Below are 17,411 nucleotides of genomic sequence, written 5' to 3'. Positions count from 1 at the left end.
GTTTTTAGATCTAGTTTTACTCCTCCTCTAGGTTTTCTCTCTACACAATTGATACTCTTAGGATATTATTTTTCTACTACTTTTGCATTGGGATATTGAGAAGAGTCGTTACCTCATCAAGACTTCGTCATTCTAGTTCGTTTTCTTTACTTGGCTTTACTCTTCCATGTCCTTTGCTTTGTTAATTTTACCATTGGAATATTATTAGGATTTATTCAATATAAGGATTATTCTTATTTTAATTGGATTATTTTTTATTTTTATTTACAATGTCTTTCTTTAATTTCTTCTCATATGTTATGAATTTTGCATTCACAATGAGCGAGTAGTTCCCTAACTTGATGGGGAGTTGATTGAAAAGAACCAATTGAGTTGGAAGGCTTGAAAGAAAGATTGTAATTGGGTTTACTGTTGGATTGCCTTCTAATCACTAACACCAATCCCTTTTGATTAAGTGGGTTGCAATTTGTGAACAGACGTAGCATTCCAACCTGTTTGATTTTCCTTTGCCTAGTAAAGGATAACAAAACAGAATAACTTTTAATTATCAATTAATCTTGAGAGCATTCCAACTATAATAGGGATTCCAACTAATCAACTCCCAGTCAAGGCTTTTATTTACATTATTCAAATTTATCAATTTAATTTCCTGTTATTAAACTCAAACCTTTTTGAAAACATCTGATTAATAAAATAGCACACCTTTCTGTAACTCGTTGGGAGATGACCTGGGATTTATACTCCCAGTATTTAAAATTTGAATTTCTGTGACATATTTCTAAATTGATAAGTGGATTTCCGGTGAGTTAAGAACTATACTTGCAACGTACACATTTTAATAATTTTTAATTCACCAATTTTCGCTGCATCATAAGTGTATCCCAAATCCTTGATTTTCTATGATTTCTCCACTTTGCATGCTTTTCTCTTTACTCCTTTGATCCATTCCTAGCCTTTTCATCCTGAAATCACTAACAAACACATCAAGGCATCTAGTGGAATCAAAGGTGAATCAAAATGAATCAATTAAAGGCCTAAAAAGCATGTTTTCACACTTAAGCACAAATTAGGAGACAATCATGAAACCATGCCATTTCATTGAATAAATGTGGTAAAAGTGGATAAAATCCACCTAAATTTAGCACAAAATGTACCACAAAATAGTAGTGCATCAATGACCCCTCTTAGGTAAAGGCAATGGAGGAAGAGCTTCATGAGTTTGAAAAGAACCAAGTTTGGACATTAGTCCCAAAGCCAAGTGATAAGAAAGTGACAGGCACCAAGTGAATATTCTGGAACAAGCTAGGTGAAGATGGAAGCATTGCTAGAAATAAAGCAAGATTAGTAGCACAAGAATATGATCAAGAAGAAGTAATAGATTTTGATGAATCATTTGCCTCTATTGCCCGAATGGAAGCAATAAGACTTCTTCTAGCTTATGCTGCTTATCGTGGTTTTAAATTGTATCAAATGGATGTGAAATGTGCATTCTTGAATGGTGTGATAGATAGAGAAGTGTATGCGGTACAGCCACCTGGTTTTGAAAATAAGAAATTTCCTAACCATGTTTTCAAACTTTCTAAGTCCCTTTATGAGTTAAGACAAGCCCCTAGGGTTTGGTATGAAAGACTTAGTTCTTTTCTTTTGAAAAATGGTTTTCAAAGAGGTACCATAGACACTACTCTATTTATTAAGAATTCTAATGATTCTTTCATTCTAGTCCAAATTTATGTTAATGACATTATATTTGGATCAGCCAATGAGACCCTTTGTACTGAATTTGGAAAACTCATGACAAGTGAATTTGACATGAGTATGATGGGTGAAATTAATTTTTTCCTTGGGCTACAAATTAAGTAAACTGAAAATGGTATTTTTATTCATCAAGAAAAGTATTCCAAGGAATTAGTTAAGAAATTTGGTATGGAAAATGCCAAACTCATGGAAACTCCCATGCACCCTAACTCCAAATTAGAAAAGGAGAAACTAAGAAAGATGTTGATGAGACTAGGTATAGAGGAATGATTGGATCTCTTATCTACCTAACTTCCTCTAGACCTGACATTGTGCATAGTGTTGGAATGTGCTCAAGATTCCAATCAAAACCAAAAAAATCACATCTTTCAACAGTTAAAAGGATCATTAGATATGTACATGGCACATCTAACAATGGTTTATGGTATCCTAGGTCTGATAAATTTTTTGTAGTTGGTTATTGTGATGTAAACTTTGCTGGAGACAGAATTGATAGAAGAAGTATATCTGGCATTTGCTGTTTTCTAGGTAGATCCTTGATTGTTTGGTCAAGCAAGAAGCAGTCAACAGTGGCTCTTTCCACTACAGAAGCCGAATACATTGCTGCATCTTCTTGCTGTTCCCAATTGTTGTGGTTAAAAACACAATTAGCTGATTATAAATTGAATGCTGATAATATTCCCTTATTTTGTGATAACATGAGTGCCATTAATATTTCTAAAAATCCTGTTTTGCACTCTAACATACTATTTTGCAGGTTCTGTTTTTGTTTTATTTTTCCCACCTTGATGACAAAAGGGGGAGAAAAATACATATACGAGGGTTGATAAGTGGTGCACGAAATTGTGATCACTACTTTTACACAAAACAATCCCCGGTAATGAATCCAAAAACTTGGTGCTCAATACCATGGCATAAACACAACTTCGCACAACTATTCAGCAAGTGCACTGGGTCGTCCAAGTAATAAACCTTACGCGAGTAAGGGTCGATCCCACGGAGATTGTTGGTATGAAGCAAGCTATGGTCACCTTGTAAATCTTAGTCAGGCAGACTCAAATGGGTATAGTGATAAACGAATAAAGCATAAAGATAAAGATAGAGATACTTATGTACATCATTGGTGAGAGCTTCAGATAAGTGTATGAAGATGCTTTCCCTTCCGTCTCTCTGCTTTCCTACTGTCTTCATCCAATCCTTCTTACTCCTTTCCATGGCAAGCTTATGCAAGGGTTTCACCGTTGTCAGTGGCTACCTCCCATCCTCTCAGTGAAAACGTTCCTATGCTCTGTCACAGCATATGGCTAATCATCTGTCGGTTCTCGGTCAGGCCGGAATAGAATCCAGCGATTCTTTTGCGTCTGTCACTAACGCCCCGCCTGCTAGGAGTTTGAAGCACGTCACAGTCATTCAATCATTGAATCCTACTCAGAATACCACAGACAAGGTTAGACCTTCCGGATTCTCTTGAATGCCGCCATCAGTTCTCGCCTATACCTCGAAGACTCCGGTTAAAGAATCCAAGAGATAAACACTAGAGCCTTTGATGCTTGTAGAACAGAAGTGGTTGTCAGTCACTTTGTTCATGAGTGAGAATGATGATGAGTGTCACGGATCATCACATTCATCAAGTTGTAGAACAAGTGATATCTTGGACAAAGAACAAGCGAAATTGAATAGAAGAACAATAGTAATTGCATTAATACTCGAGGTACAGCAGAGCTCCACACCTTAATCTATGGTGTGTAGAAACTCCACCGTTGAAAATACATAAGAACAAGGTTTAGGCATGGCCGAATGGCCAGCCTCCCAAAGTGATCAAAAGATCTCTAGAAAAAGGTTCCAAAGATCAGAAGATTCTAAGATGTAAATACAATAGTAAAAGGTCCTATATATAGAAAACTAGTAGCCTAGGGTGTACAGAGATGAGTAAATGACATAAAAATCCACTTCCGGGCCCACTTGGTGTGTGCTTGGGCTGAGCAATGAAGCATTTTCATGTAGAGACTCTTCTTGGAGTTAAACGCCAGCTTTTATGCCAGTTTGGGCGTTTAACTCCCATTTAGGTGCCAGTTCCGGCGTTTAACGCTGGGATTTCTGAGGGTGACTTTGAACGCCGGTTTGGGCCATCAAATCTTGGGCAAAGTATGAACTATCATATATTGCTGGAAAGCCCAGGATGTCTACTTTCCAACGCCGTTAAGAGCGCGCCAATTGGGCTTCTGTAGCTCCAGAAAACCACTTCGAGTGCAGGGAGGTCAGAATCCAATAGCATCTGCAGTCCTTTTCAGTCTCTGGATCAGATTTTTGCTCAGGTCCCTCAATTTCAGCCAGAAAATACCTGAAATCACAGAAAAACACACAAACTCATAGTAAAGTCCAGAAAAGTGAATTTTAACTAAAAACTAATAAAAATATACTAAAAACTTAACTCAAACTACTAAAAACATACTAAAAACAATGCCAAAAAGCGTACAAATTATCCGCTCATCACAACACCAAACTTAAATTGTTGCTTGTCCCCAAGCAACTGAAAATCAAATAAGATAAAAAGAAGAGAATATGCAATGAATTCCAAAAACATCTATGAAGATCAGTATTAATTAGATGAGCGGGGCTTTTAGCTTTTTGCCTCTGAATAGTTTTGGCATCTCACTTTATCCTTTGAAATTCAGAATGATTGGCTTCTTTAGGAACTCAGAGTCCAGATAGTGTTATTGATTCTCCTAGTTAAGTATGATGATTCTTGAACACAGCTACTTATTGAGTCTTGGCCGTGGCCCAAAGCACTCTGTCATCCAGTATTACCACCGGATACATACATGCCACAGACACATAATTGGGTGAACCTTTTCAGATTGTGACTCAGCTTTGCTAAAGTCCCCAATTAGAGGTGTCCAGGGTTCTTAAGCACACTCTTATTGCCTTGGATCACAACTTTATTTTTTCTTTTTCTCTTTCTTTTTCGTTTTTTTTCGCTTGCTTCTCTTTTCTTTTTTTTTTTTGTATTCACTGCTTTTTCTTGCTTCAAGAATCATTTTTATGATTTTTCAGATCCTCAGTAACATGTCTCCTTTTTCATCATTCTTTCAAGAGCCAACCAATCATGAACCACAAATTCAAAAGACATATGCACTGTTTAAGCATACATTCAGAAAACAAAAGTATTGCCACCACATCAAAATAATTAAACTGTTAAAAAATTCAAAATTCATGCAATTCTTTTCTTTTTCAATTAAGAACATTGTTTATTTAAGAAGGGTGATGGATTCATAGGACATTCATAACTTTAAGGCATAGACACTAAGATACTAATGATCATAAGACACAAACATAGATAAACATAAGCACTAAAATTCGAAAAACAAGAAAACAAGGAGATTAAAGAACGGGTCCACCTTAGTGATGGCGGCTTGTTCTTCCTCTTGAAGGTCTTATGGAGTGCTTGAGCTCCTCAATGTCTCTTCCTTGTCTTTGTTGCTCCTCTCTCATGATTCTTTGATCTTCTCTAATTTCATGGAGGAGGATGGAATGTTCTTGATGCTCCACCCTTAGTTGTCCCATGTTGGAACTCAATTCTCCTAGGGAGGTGTTTAGTTGCTCCCAATAGTCTTGTGGAGGAAAGTGCATCCCTTGAGGCATCTCAGGGATCTCATGATGAGAGGGGTCTCTTGTTTGCTCCATCCTTTTCTTGGTGATGGGCTTGTCCTCATCAATAAGGACGTCTCCCTCTATGTCAACTCCAACTGAATAACAGAGGTGACAAATGAGGTGAGGAAAGGCTAACCTTGCCAAGGTGGAGGACTTGTCCGCCACCTTATAGAGTTCTTGGGCTATAACCTCATGAACTTCCACTTCTTCTCCAATCATGATGCTATGAATCATGATGGCCCGGTCTAGAGTAACTTCGGTCCGGTTGCTAGTGGGAATGATTGAGCGTTGGATAAACTCCAACCATCCTCTAGCTACGGGTTTGAGGTCATGCCTTCTCAATTGAACCGGCTTCCCTCTTGAATCTCTCTTCCATTGTGCGCCCTCTTCACATATGACTATGAGGACTTGGTCCAACCTTTGATCAAAGTTGACCCTTCTAGTGTAAGGATGTTCATCTCCTTGCATCATAGGCAAGTTGAATGCCAACCTCACATTTTCCGGATTAAAATCCAAGTATTTCCCCCGAACCATAGTAAGCCAATTCTTTGGATCCGGGTTCACACTTTGATCATGGTTCTTGGTGATCCATGCATTGGCATAGAACTCTTAAACCATCAAGATTCCGACTTGTTGAATGGGGTTGGTAAGAACTTCCCAACCTCTTCTTCGGATCTCATGTCGGATCTCCGGATATTCACTCTTTTTGAGTGAAAAAGGGACCTCGGGGATCACCTTCTTCAAGGCCACAACTTCATAGAAGTGGTCTTGATGCACCCTTGAGATGAATCTCTCCATCTCCCATGACTCGGAGGTGGAAGCTTTTGCCTTCCCTTTCCTCTTTCTAGAGGTTTCTCCGGCCTTGGATGCCATAAATGGTTATGGAAAAACAAAAAGCAATGCTTTTACCACACCAAACTTAAAAGGTTTGCTCGTCCTCGAGCAAAAGAATAAAGAAGAGAGTAGAAGAAGAAGAAATGAGGAAGAAGTGAATGGCTTTGTATTCGGCCAAAGAGGAGGAGAGGTGGTGTTTAGGTGGTGTGAAAATGAAGAGGTAAAGAAGGGTTTATATAGGAGAGGGGAGGGGTAGGGTTCGGCCATTATGGGTGGGTTTGGGAGGGGAAGTGGTTTGAATTTGAGTGGTGAGGTAGGTGGGGTTTTATGAAGGATGGATGTGAGTGGTGAAGAGAAAGATGGGATTTGATAGGTGAAGGGTTTTGGGGAAGAGTGGTTGAGGTGATTGGTGAATGGGTGAAGAAGAGAGAGAGTGGTGGGGTTGGTGGGGATCCTGTGGGGTCCACAGATCCTGAGGTGTCAAGGAAAAGTCATCCCTGCACCAAATGGCATTCAAAATCACGTTTTGAGCCATTTCTGGCGTTAAACGCCGGGCTGGTGCCCATTTCTGGCGTTTAACGCCAGGTTCTTGCCCTTTCCTGGCGTTTAACGCCAGTCTGGTGCCCCTTTCTGGCGTTAAACGCCCAGAATGGTGCCAGACTGGGCGTTAAACGCCCAACTGCTAACCTCACTGGCGTTTAAACGCCAGTAGGTTCTTCCTCCAGGGTGTGCTGTTTTTCTTCCTGTTTTTCATTCTGTTTTTGCTTTTTCAATTGATTTTGTGACTTCTCATGATCATCAACCTACAAAAAAACATAAAATAACAAAAGAAAATAGATAAAATATAACATTGGGTTGCCTCCCAACAAGCGCTTCTTTAATGCCAGTAGCTTGACAGAGGGCTCTCATGGAGCCTCACAGATACTCAGAGCAATGTTGGAACCTCCCAACACCAAACTTAGAGTTTGAATGTGGGGGTTCAACACCAAACTTAGAGTTTGGTTGTGGCCTCCCAACACCAAACTTAGAGTTTGACTGTGGGGGCTCTGTTTGTCTCTGATTTGAGAGAAGCTCTTCATGCTTCCTCTCCATGGTGACAGAGGGATATCCTTGTGTCTTAAACACAAAGGATTCTTCATTTACTTGAATGATCAGTTCACCTCCATCAACATCAATCACAGCCTTTGCTGTGGCTAGGAAGGGTCTGCCAAGGATGATGGTTTCATCCATGCACTTCCTAGTCTCTAGGACTATGAAATCAGCAGGGATGTAATGGCCTTCAACTTTTACCAAAACATTCTCTACAAGTCCATGAGCTTGTTTTCTTGAGTTGTCTGCCATCTCTAGTGAGATTCTTGCAGCTTGCACCTCAAAGATCCCTAGCTTCTCCATTACAGAGAGAGGCATGAGGTTTACACTTGACCTTAAGTCACACAGAGCCTTCTTGAAGGTCATGGTGCCTATGGTACAAGGTATGGAAAACTTCCCAGGATCTTATCTCTTTTGAGGTAATTTCTGCCTAGACAAGTCATCCAGTTCTTTGGTGAGCAAAGGAGGTTCATCCTCCCAAGTCTCATTTCCAAATAACTTGTCATTTAGCTTCATGATTGCTCCAAGGTATTTAGCAACTTGCTCTTCAGTGACATACTCATCCTCTTCAGAGGAAGAATACTCATCAGAGCTCATGAAAGGCAGAAGTAAGTCCAATGGAATCTCTATGGTCTCATTTTGAGCCTCAGATTCCCATGGTTCCTCATTGGGGAACTCATTGGAGGTCAGTGCACGCCCATTGAGGTCTTCCTCAGTGGCGTTCACTTCCTCTCCTTCCTCTCCAAATTTGGCCATGCTTATGGCCTTGCACTCTCCTTTTGGATTTTCTTCTGTATTGCTTGGGAGAGTGCTAGGAGGGAGTTCAGTAACTTTCTTGCTCAGCTGTCCCACTTGTGCCTCCAAATTCCTAATGGAGGACCTTGTTTCAGTCATGAAACTTTGAGTGGTTTTGATTAGATCAGAGACCATGGTTGCTAAGTCAGAGGGGTTCTGCTTAGAGTTCTCTGTCTGTTGCTGAGAAGATGATGGAAAAGGCTTGCCATTGCTAAACCTGTTTCTTCCACCATTATTGTTGTTGAAACCTTGTTGAGGTCTCTCTTGATTCTTCCATGAGAAATTTGGATGATTTCTCCATGAAGAATTATAGGTGTTTCCATAGGGTTCTCCCAGGTAATTCACCTCTTCCATTGAAGGGTTCTCAGGATCATAAGCTTCTTCTTCAGATGAAGCATCCTTAGTACTGCTTGGTGCATTTTGCATTCCAGACAGACTTTGAGAAATCAAATTGACTTGTTGAGTCAATATTTTATTCTGAGCCAGAATGGCATTCAGAGTATCAATCTCAAGAACTCCTTTCTTCTGATTTGTCCCATTGTTCACAGGATTCCTTTCAGAAGTGTACATGAATTGGTTATTTGCAACCATTTCAATTAGCTCTTGAGCTTCTGTAGGCGTCTTCTTCAGATGAAGAGATCCTCCAGCAAAGCTATCCAAAGACATCTTGGATAGTTCAGAGAGACTATCATAGAAAATACCTATGATGCTCCATTCAGAAAGCATGTCAGATGGACATTTTCTGATCAATTGTTTGTATCTTTCCCAAGCTTCATTGAGGGATTCTCCATCCTTCTGTCTGAAGGTTTGGACTTCCACTCTAAGCTTACTCAATTTTTGAGGTGGAAAGAACTTTGCCAAGAAGGCATTGACTAGCTTTTCCCATGAGTCTAGACTTTCTTTAGGTTGTGAGTCCAACCATGTCCTAGCTCTGTCTCTTACAGCAAAAGGGAATAGCATAAGTCTGTAGACCTCAGGGTCAACCCCATTAGTCTTGACAGTGTCACAAATTTGCAAGAATTCAGCTAAGAACTGATGAGGATCTTCCAATGGAAGTCCATGGAACTTGCAATTCTGTTGCATTAGAGAAACTAATTGAGGCTTAAGCTCAAAGTTGTTTGCTCCAATGGCAGGGATAGAGATGCTTCTCCCATAGAAGTCGGGAGTAGGTGCAGTAAAGTCACCCAGCACCTTCCTTGCATTGTTGTTGTTTTCGGCTGCCATGTGTTCTTCTTCTTTGAAGAATTCGGTTAGGTCCTCTACAGAGAATTGTGCCTTAGCTTCTCTTAGCTTTCGCTTCAAGGTCCTTTCAGGTTCAGGGTCAGCTTCAACAAGAATGCCTTTGTCTTTGTTCCTGCTCATATGAAAGAGAAGAGAACAAGAAAATATAGAATCCTCTATGTCATAGTATAGAGATTCCTTGAGGTGTCAGAGGAACAGAAAAATAGAAAGAAGAAGTAGAGAATTCGAACTTAGTTAGATAGAGTTCGAATTGTGCATTGAGAAGGAGTGGTACTCCATAAATAGAAGGATGTGGGAAGAGAGGAAGAAATTTTCGAAAATCAAGTGGAGTATTTTGAAAACGTTTTTAAAAAAAATTAATTAATTTTCGAAAATCAAGAGTCAAGAAATTTTTGAAAAAGATTTTTGAAATTAGAAATCAAAAAGATATGATTTGAAAACTATTTTGAAAAAGATGTGATTAAAAAGATATGATTGAAAAGTTATGGTTTTTAAAAAGATATGATTGAAAAGATATGATTTTGAAAACAATTTAAAAAGATTTGATTTAAAAATCAATGACTTGCCTAACAAGAAAAGATATGATTCAAACATTAAACCTTTCTCAACAGAAAAGGCAACATACTTAAAATGTTCAATCAAATCATTAATTGTTAGTAAGTATCTTTGAAAAAGGAAAGAAATTGATTTTGAAAACATTTGATTGAAAAGATATGATTTGAAAAAGATTTGATTTTGAAAAACTTTGAAAACTTGAAAAAAAATGATTTTGAAAACAAAATCCTCCCCCTTGTGCCATCCTGGCGTTAAACGCCCAGAATGGTGCACATTCTGGCGTTTAACGCCAAATGCACTACCTTTTTGGGCGTTAAACGCCCAACCAGGCACTCTGGCTGGCATTTAAACGCCAGTCTGTCCTTCTTCACTGGGCGTTTTGAACGCCCAGCTTTTTCTGTGTAATTCCTCTGCTGCATGTTCTGAATCTTCAGTTCCCTGTACTATTGACTTGAAAATAGAACCAAGATCAAATAAACAAGGCATGCAAGACACCAAACTTAAAATTAGACACTAGACTCAAACAAGAAACATAAAATATTTTTGGTTTTTATGATTTTTATAAATTTTTTTTTGTGCTTTTTCGAAAATTATATGAAAATAGAAAATAAAGGTTTCGGAATTCTCAATTTGGATTCCAGGAATCATTGCAATGTTAGTCTAAGACTCCGGTCCAGGAATTAGACATGGCTTCACAGCCAGCCAAGCTTTCAAAGAAAGCTTCGGTCCAAAACACTAGACATGGCCAATGGCCAGCCAAGCCTTAGCAGATCATTGCTCCAACAGCAAGATTGATAGAAATCAACAAGCTCTTGTGATGATAAGTTGAAACCTCGGTCCAATAAGTTTAGACATGGCTTCTCAGCCAGCCAGACTTCAACAGATCATCATGAAACACTAGAATTTATTCTTAAGAACTCTGAAGAAAAATACCTAATCTAAGCAACAAGATGAACCGTCAGTCGTCCATACACAAACAATCCCCGGCAACGGCGCCAAAAACTTGGTGTACGAAATTGTGATCACTACTTTTACATAAAACAATCCCCGGTAATGAATCCAAAAACTTGGTGCTCAATACCATGGCATAAACACAACTTCGCACAACTAACCAGCAAGTGCACTGGGTTGTCCAAGTAATAAACCTTACGCGAGTAAGGGTCGATCCCACGGAGATTGTTGGTATGAAGCAAGCTATGGTCACCTTGTAAATCTTAGTCAGGCAGACTCAAATGGGTATAGTGATAAATGAATAAAGCATAAAGATAAAGATAGAGATACTTATGTACATCATTGGTGAGAGCTTCAGATAAGTGTATGAAGATGCTTTCCCTTCCGTCTCTTTGCTTTCCTACTGTCTTCATCCAATCCTTCTTACTCCTTTCCATGGCAAGCTTATGCAAGGGTTTCACCGTTGTCAGTGGCTACCTCCCATCCTCTCAGTGAAAACGTTCCTATGCTCTGTCACAGCATATGGCTAATCATCTGTCGGTTCTCGGTCAGGCTGGAATAGAATCCAGCGATTCTTTTGCGTCTGTCACTAACGCCCCGCCTGCTAGGAGTTTGAAGCACGTCACAGTCATTCAATCATTGAATCCTACTCAGAATACCACAGACAAGGTTAGACCTTCCGGATTCTCTTGAATGCCGCCATCAGTTCTCGCCTATACCACGAAGACTCCGGTTAAAGAATCCAAGAGATAAACACTAGAGCCTTTGATGCTTGTAGAACAGAAGTGGTTATCAGTCACTTTGTTCATGAGTGAGAATGATGATGAGTGTCACGGATCATCACATTCATCAAGTTGTAGAACAAGTGATATCTTGGACAAAGAACAAGCGGAATTGAATAGAAGAACAATAGTAATTGCATTAATACTCGAGGTACAGCAGAGCTCCACACCTTAATCTATGGTGTGTAGAAACTCCACCGTTGAAAATACATAAGAACAAGGTTTAGGCATGGCCGAATGGCCAGCCTCCCAAAGTGATCAAAAGATCTCTAGAAAAAGGTTCCAAAGATCAGAAGATTCTAAGATGTAAATACAATAGTAAAAGGTCCTATATATAGAAAACTAGTAGCCTAGGGTGTACAGAGATGAGTAAATGACATAAAAATCCACTTCCGGGCCCATTTGGTGTGTGCTTGGGCTGAGCAATGAAGCATTTTCGTGTAGAGACTCTTCTTGGAGTTAAACGCCAGCTTTTATGCCAGTTTGGGCGTTTAACTCCCATTTAGGTGCCAGTTCCGGCGTTTAACGCTGGGATTTCTGAGGGTGACTTTGAACGCCAGTTTGGGCCATCAAATCTTGGGCAAAGTATGGACTATCATATATTGCTGGAAAGCCCAGGATGTCTACTTTCCAACGCCGTTGAGAGCGCGCCAATTGGGCTTCTGTAGCTCCAGAAAATCTACTTCGAGTGCAGGGAGGTCAGAATCCAACAGCATCTGCAGTCCTTTTCAGTCTCTGGATCAGATTTTTGCTCAGGTCCCTCAATTTCAGCCAGAAAATACCTGAAATCACAGAAAAACACACAAACTCATAGTAAAGTCCAGAAAAGTGAATTTTAACTAAAAACTAATAAAAATATACTAAAAACTTAACTCAAACTACTAAAAACATACTAAAAACAATGCCAAAAAGCGTACAAATTATCCGCTCATCAATAAGACATAGGGCTTACTGAAATTATTGGATATTATTTATGATTAGTTTTATGTTTGTGAATTGAACTGTGTTTGTGAACTGAACTTGTTTGACTTTAAGCCATTTGAAGTTCATGGATATTTATGTTTTTTTTGTTGTTGTGCTTATACTTGTGCTGTTTAATCCTAGATAAGCATGTATATACATTGGATTATTTTGCTGCCATTATTGATTGTATCCTCAGGTTAAGTGATAAGCATACATTAAAGGGGAGCAACTCTTATGAAAGAAAGGGGGAGCACATCAAGTTAATTTGGTTTCATCAAAGGGAAGTCTCTGAACCTTTTTAATTCAATTCTTCTGATTATTACCTCATATATAATGTTTGTCATCAAGGGAGAGATTGTTGAGTTAAAAATACAATTAATTTAATAATAATGACAAACATTGATTTATTAGGTTAAATATCTAATTGGGTTTAATTATTTCATTTAGTGATGCAGGCCCAAAATAATTGTGCAGCAGCCCAAACCAATGAAACAAAGAAATCAAATGTGCTGAAGTATATTAAATCCACAACCAAGCCTAATGCAAATTGAAACAAAGTAAAGCTTTGTTCAATTGGGAATCTATTTGTTTAGGATATAGCAACAAGGAGGAAAAGAAAACAGGCCCAAGAATAGCCAAGCCCAAAAGAGGTGGTCCACATCCATATCTATTCATTTAACTTAGTTACTAACTAAGTATTTCAAGTCACATTTGCTTCTGAACCTTTCCACCACCACCGAACCAAAATTCCATCTTTTCTCTTTTCTCTCTCTTTCACATCACCAACGTGGTTTCTCAAAAGCAAGAAATCAGCAGCTGGAATGCCTGATGTCCTTTGGGTATAACACAGAGAAGAAAAAGAGAGTTCTTCATTGCAAGCTTTGTCTTTCAGATAATACAAAATGAAGAAAAGAGAAAGAAGCTTCTTGAAGAAAAGGTCAAATCAATGAAGCTAAAAGCAGAGGGCTCCTCTAGCTTGATCAGAAGATAAAGGTAGATTGTTTCCACTTATGTGCATGTTTATAGCTTGATTGAAACCTACCTTCTTCTACACATACCGTTTCGAAAAAAGATGAAGAAAGTGGTTACTGTTTACATCTGCTTTGAATCAATGGCTACAATTATTTCTTGGAGGCAAAGCACAAATCTGAGGGCTTGGATTTATCAAATCCATTGAAAATCTATTTTCAAGGAAGGTGTATTACTTGTCTCTGATTTCAAATCCCTGATTTTTGGGGCTGATGAAAGAAAGAAGAAGCTAACTTTGTGAAGTAAGCCCTAGGTGTTGAGACAAAGCACATTCAAATAGGAAAATCACTTTAGTTTGAAGGCAAAGAGAGAGAACCAGAATCTGAGTTGCATTGAGAGCATTTCTAGTGAGAGTTCAATGCTTTGGACCGTGTTTCTACATCAAAGAAACATACCGCCAAAATGAAGAACAATCATAGAGTGTTTTGAAGTTGGTTCATCTGATAGCTTTAAGGCTATGATCATCATCTCCTTCATGGTTTACTGGTTTATTATTCTATTTCAATGTTTATCTTTCTCTGTTTTCTCTTGAGTGGAAAAAGACTTAAATCAGAGGCATTTTAAAAAACCCAAATAGAGAGAAAAGGCAAAGAGAGAAATTTGGAGAGAAAAGCCAAAGTTGATTTCAGATTTCTATTTGTTTGTATTTCTGTTTTGCATCTTGTATCTGGTGTATCCCTTACTAAGTTGGGTAAGCACTTAGTGTAGTGAGAGTCTAGGATGTTGTCTAGCCAAATCAAGCTTATGTTGAAGTTTGGTTTGTCCCAGATAGGATTATGTTGAATCCTAGGGAATTGGTGTTTGTAACACTTGAAGGTATAGTAAAAATTCCACCAACGTTGTGGTGGAGACTGGATGTAGGTTGCATTGCATAGAGCAACTAAACTAGGATATATGCTGGTGCCATTTTCTTCTTCTCTACACTATTTTGTCTCTCTGCGATTTATGAGACAAAACTAAATTGTCTCCTGCATAACCCATCACGCAGTCAAACAGAAGCAAATTTTTATTTCCTGGTTTCAAGGGTTCATCAATCAACTTAAAAGAAGGCCATAGATTCAACCTCCCCTTCTCTAGGCCATCAAGAATCTTCAACTTATCTTATCTTCTTTTTAAATTTAAAACTTTTAAATTTTAAATCTTTACCTTCTTTTACAATTGAATTTCAAAATCTTTGTTTGACTTTTTCTTTCTTTTATTTTCGAAAACTACCTTTAAAATTTTCAAATCTTTTAAGTTAATTAGTGGTCCTAGCCTTTAATTTTCTTTTATTTTCTTTTATTCTTTCCAAATCATTTAAATAAAAAAAAGTAAAACAAAAAATTTTTATTCTAATTTTCCTTTTTATTCCTTAAATTCGAAATCCACTGCCCCTCTATTTCGAATTCCATCTCTTCCTCTACCTTCATTCTTTTTCTTCTTTAGATATCTCACTGGGAGTTCTCTACACTCTAACGTAGAAACTCCAATTCTTTCTCCTTCTTGGTTTTATTTTTCTTGTTTATGAGCAGGAACAGAGATAAAGCACCTCTCTTTGATCCTGATCCTGAACCTGAGATGACCTTAAGGAAGCACTTACAACAAGCTAAAGCATAGCATTCCGGAGGAAACCTCACAGAGCTTTTCGAACAAGAAGTTTAAAATACAGATATGGCAGCCAATCCTAATGATGGAGGAGACACAAGAAAGGTCCTTGGATCTTACACTGCAACCAATTCTGATTTCTATGGGCGCAGCATCTCCATTCCGGCCATTAATGCCAACAGCTTTGAGTTGAAGCCTCAATTGGTTATGCTAATGCAGCAAAATTGCAAATTTCATGGACTTCCACAAGAAGATCTAAATAAAATCATATATGACTTTCTGCAGATATGTGATACTGTTAAGATCGATGGAGTGGATCCTGAGGTTTACAAGCTTATGCTTTTCTCCTTTGCTGTAAGGAACAGAGCTAGGCTTTGGCTGGATTCTCAACCTAAGGAAAGCCTAGACTCTCAGGAGAAGGTGGTCAACGCATTCTTGACCAAGCTCTTTCCACCTCAAAAGCTGAGCAAGCTTAGGGTGGAAGTTCAAACCTTCAGACAGAAAGAGGGTGAATTCCTCTATGAAGCATGGGAGAGGTACAAGCAACTGATCAGAAGGTGCCCTCCTTACATGATCTCAAACTGGACCATGCTAGATATCTTCTATGATGGCCTTTCTGAGATGTCTAAGATGTCATTGGACTACTCTGCTGGTGGATCACTCCACTTAAAGAAAACATTTGAAGACGCACATGAACTCATTGAAATAGTTACAAACAACCAATTCATATACACTTCTGAGAGGAACTCTGTGAACAATGGGGTAGCTCAGAAGAAAGGAGTTCTGGAGGTAGACACTCTGAATGCCATATTGGCTCAGAATAAAATTCTGACCTAATAGGTCAATATGATCTCTTCGTATTTGACTGGAATGCAAGTTGCAGCTTACAGCACTCAAGAAGCCTCCTATGACGGAGATGTCTATGATCCAGATCAACCCATGATGGAGGAGGTTAACTATATAGGAAATTCCTTAGGGAATTCCAACAATGAGCCTTATGGAAACACCTACAACCCATCATGGAGGAATCATCCCAACTTTTCATGGAGTGATCAACAGAATCCTCAGCAAGGCTTCAACAACAATCAAGGTGGAAGAAACCAGAATAGGTTCAATAACAGACCATTCTCACCTTCTCAGTAAGAGATGGAGACTTCTAAGCAGAGCCTCTCTAACTTAGCTACCATAGCCTCCGATCTCTCTAAGACAACTCACAGTTTCATGATAGAGACTAGGTCCTCCATCAGAAATCTGGAGGTACAAATTGGTCAGCTAAGTAAGAGGATCCCTGAGATGCCTTCTAACACTCTTCCAAGTAACACTGAAGTGAACCCAAGAGAAGAATGCAAAGCCCTCAATATTGGAGCTGAGGCCAAACTAAAGAGGAGCTTCTGGCATTGAACGCCAGCAAAGGAGTAGCTGGGCGTTCAACGCCTATTAGGGAGCAGTCATTGGCGTTGAACGCCAACATATGGCACCCAAATTCAGAGAATCCTCTAAAAAAACGAAAGAAAAAGCAATTGATTTCGCTTTCGAACCTTGGGAAATGAAGAGATTCCTCACCAAAGCTCATCAAGACCACTTCTATGATGTGGTGAAGCACAAAAAGGTGATCCCCAAGGTCCTCTTTAGGCTCAAAAAGGATGAGTACCCGGAGATCCAATAAGAAATCTGTAAAAGAGATTGGGAAGTTCTAACCAATCCTATCCCAGAAGTTGGAATCTTGATGGTGCAAGAGTTTTATGCAAATGCGTGGGTCACCAAAAAGCATGATACTAGCATGAACCCAAGCCCCAAGAATTGGTGCACCATGGTCCCAGAGAGACTCTTGGATTTCAGCCCAAAAAGTATAAGAGTGGCGCTCAAATTACTACAAATGCAAGGAGACCCACACTCTTACACAAGAAGGGTCAACACCGACCAAAGGTTGGACCAAGTGCTTGGGGACATTTGTGCGGAAAGAGCACAATGGAGGAGGAATGTGCAAGGCAAGTCATACCAACTAGGTAGGCTTGACCTCAAGCCCGTGGCAAGAGGATGGTTGATAAACCACTATTTTATGGTTTATCTTATGCTCAATTGAGTGGTTTTTATCAACTCTTTACTCACTTATTCATACAATTCGCATGTTTTACATTTTCCTTCCTGATTTTGTGCTATGATTGAAAACATGCTTCTTTG

General features: G+C 39.0%; 2 non-coding genes across 2 annotated transcripts; one reads left to right on the top strand and one right to left on the bottom strand.

The window, feature by feature from the left end:
- The first annotated feature begins 8,848 nt into the window (after window positions 1–8,848).
- Window positions 8,849–8,952, top strand: LOC130942655 (small nucleolar RNA R71). The gene has a single exon (XR_009071220.1). It is a non-coding gene; the product is annotated as a small nucleolar RNA R71 (small nucleolar RNA).
- A 6,747-nt stretch (window positions 8,953–15,699) lies between these two features.
- On the bottom strand, window positions 15,700–15,805 carry LOC130943004 (small nucleolar RNA R71). Its single transcript, XR_009071544.1, has one exon. It is a non-coding gene; the product is annotated as a small nucleolar RNA R71 (small nucleolar RNA).
- Window positions 15,806–17,411: the final 1,606 nt, after the last annotated feature.

The sequence above is a fragment of the Arachis stenosperma genome, chromosome 7 (genome assembly GCF_014773155.1).
Source record: "Arachis stenosperma cultivar V10309 chromosome 7, arast.V10309.gnm1.PFL2, whole genome shotgun sequence".
Lineage (NCBI taxonomy): Eukaryota > Viridiplantae > Streptophyta > Magnoliopsida > Fabales > Fabaceae > Arachis > Arachis stenosperma.
The sequence above is the reverse complement of the archived record's forward strand: the minus strand, read 5'-3'. Positions and strand labels throughout refer to the sequence as shown.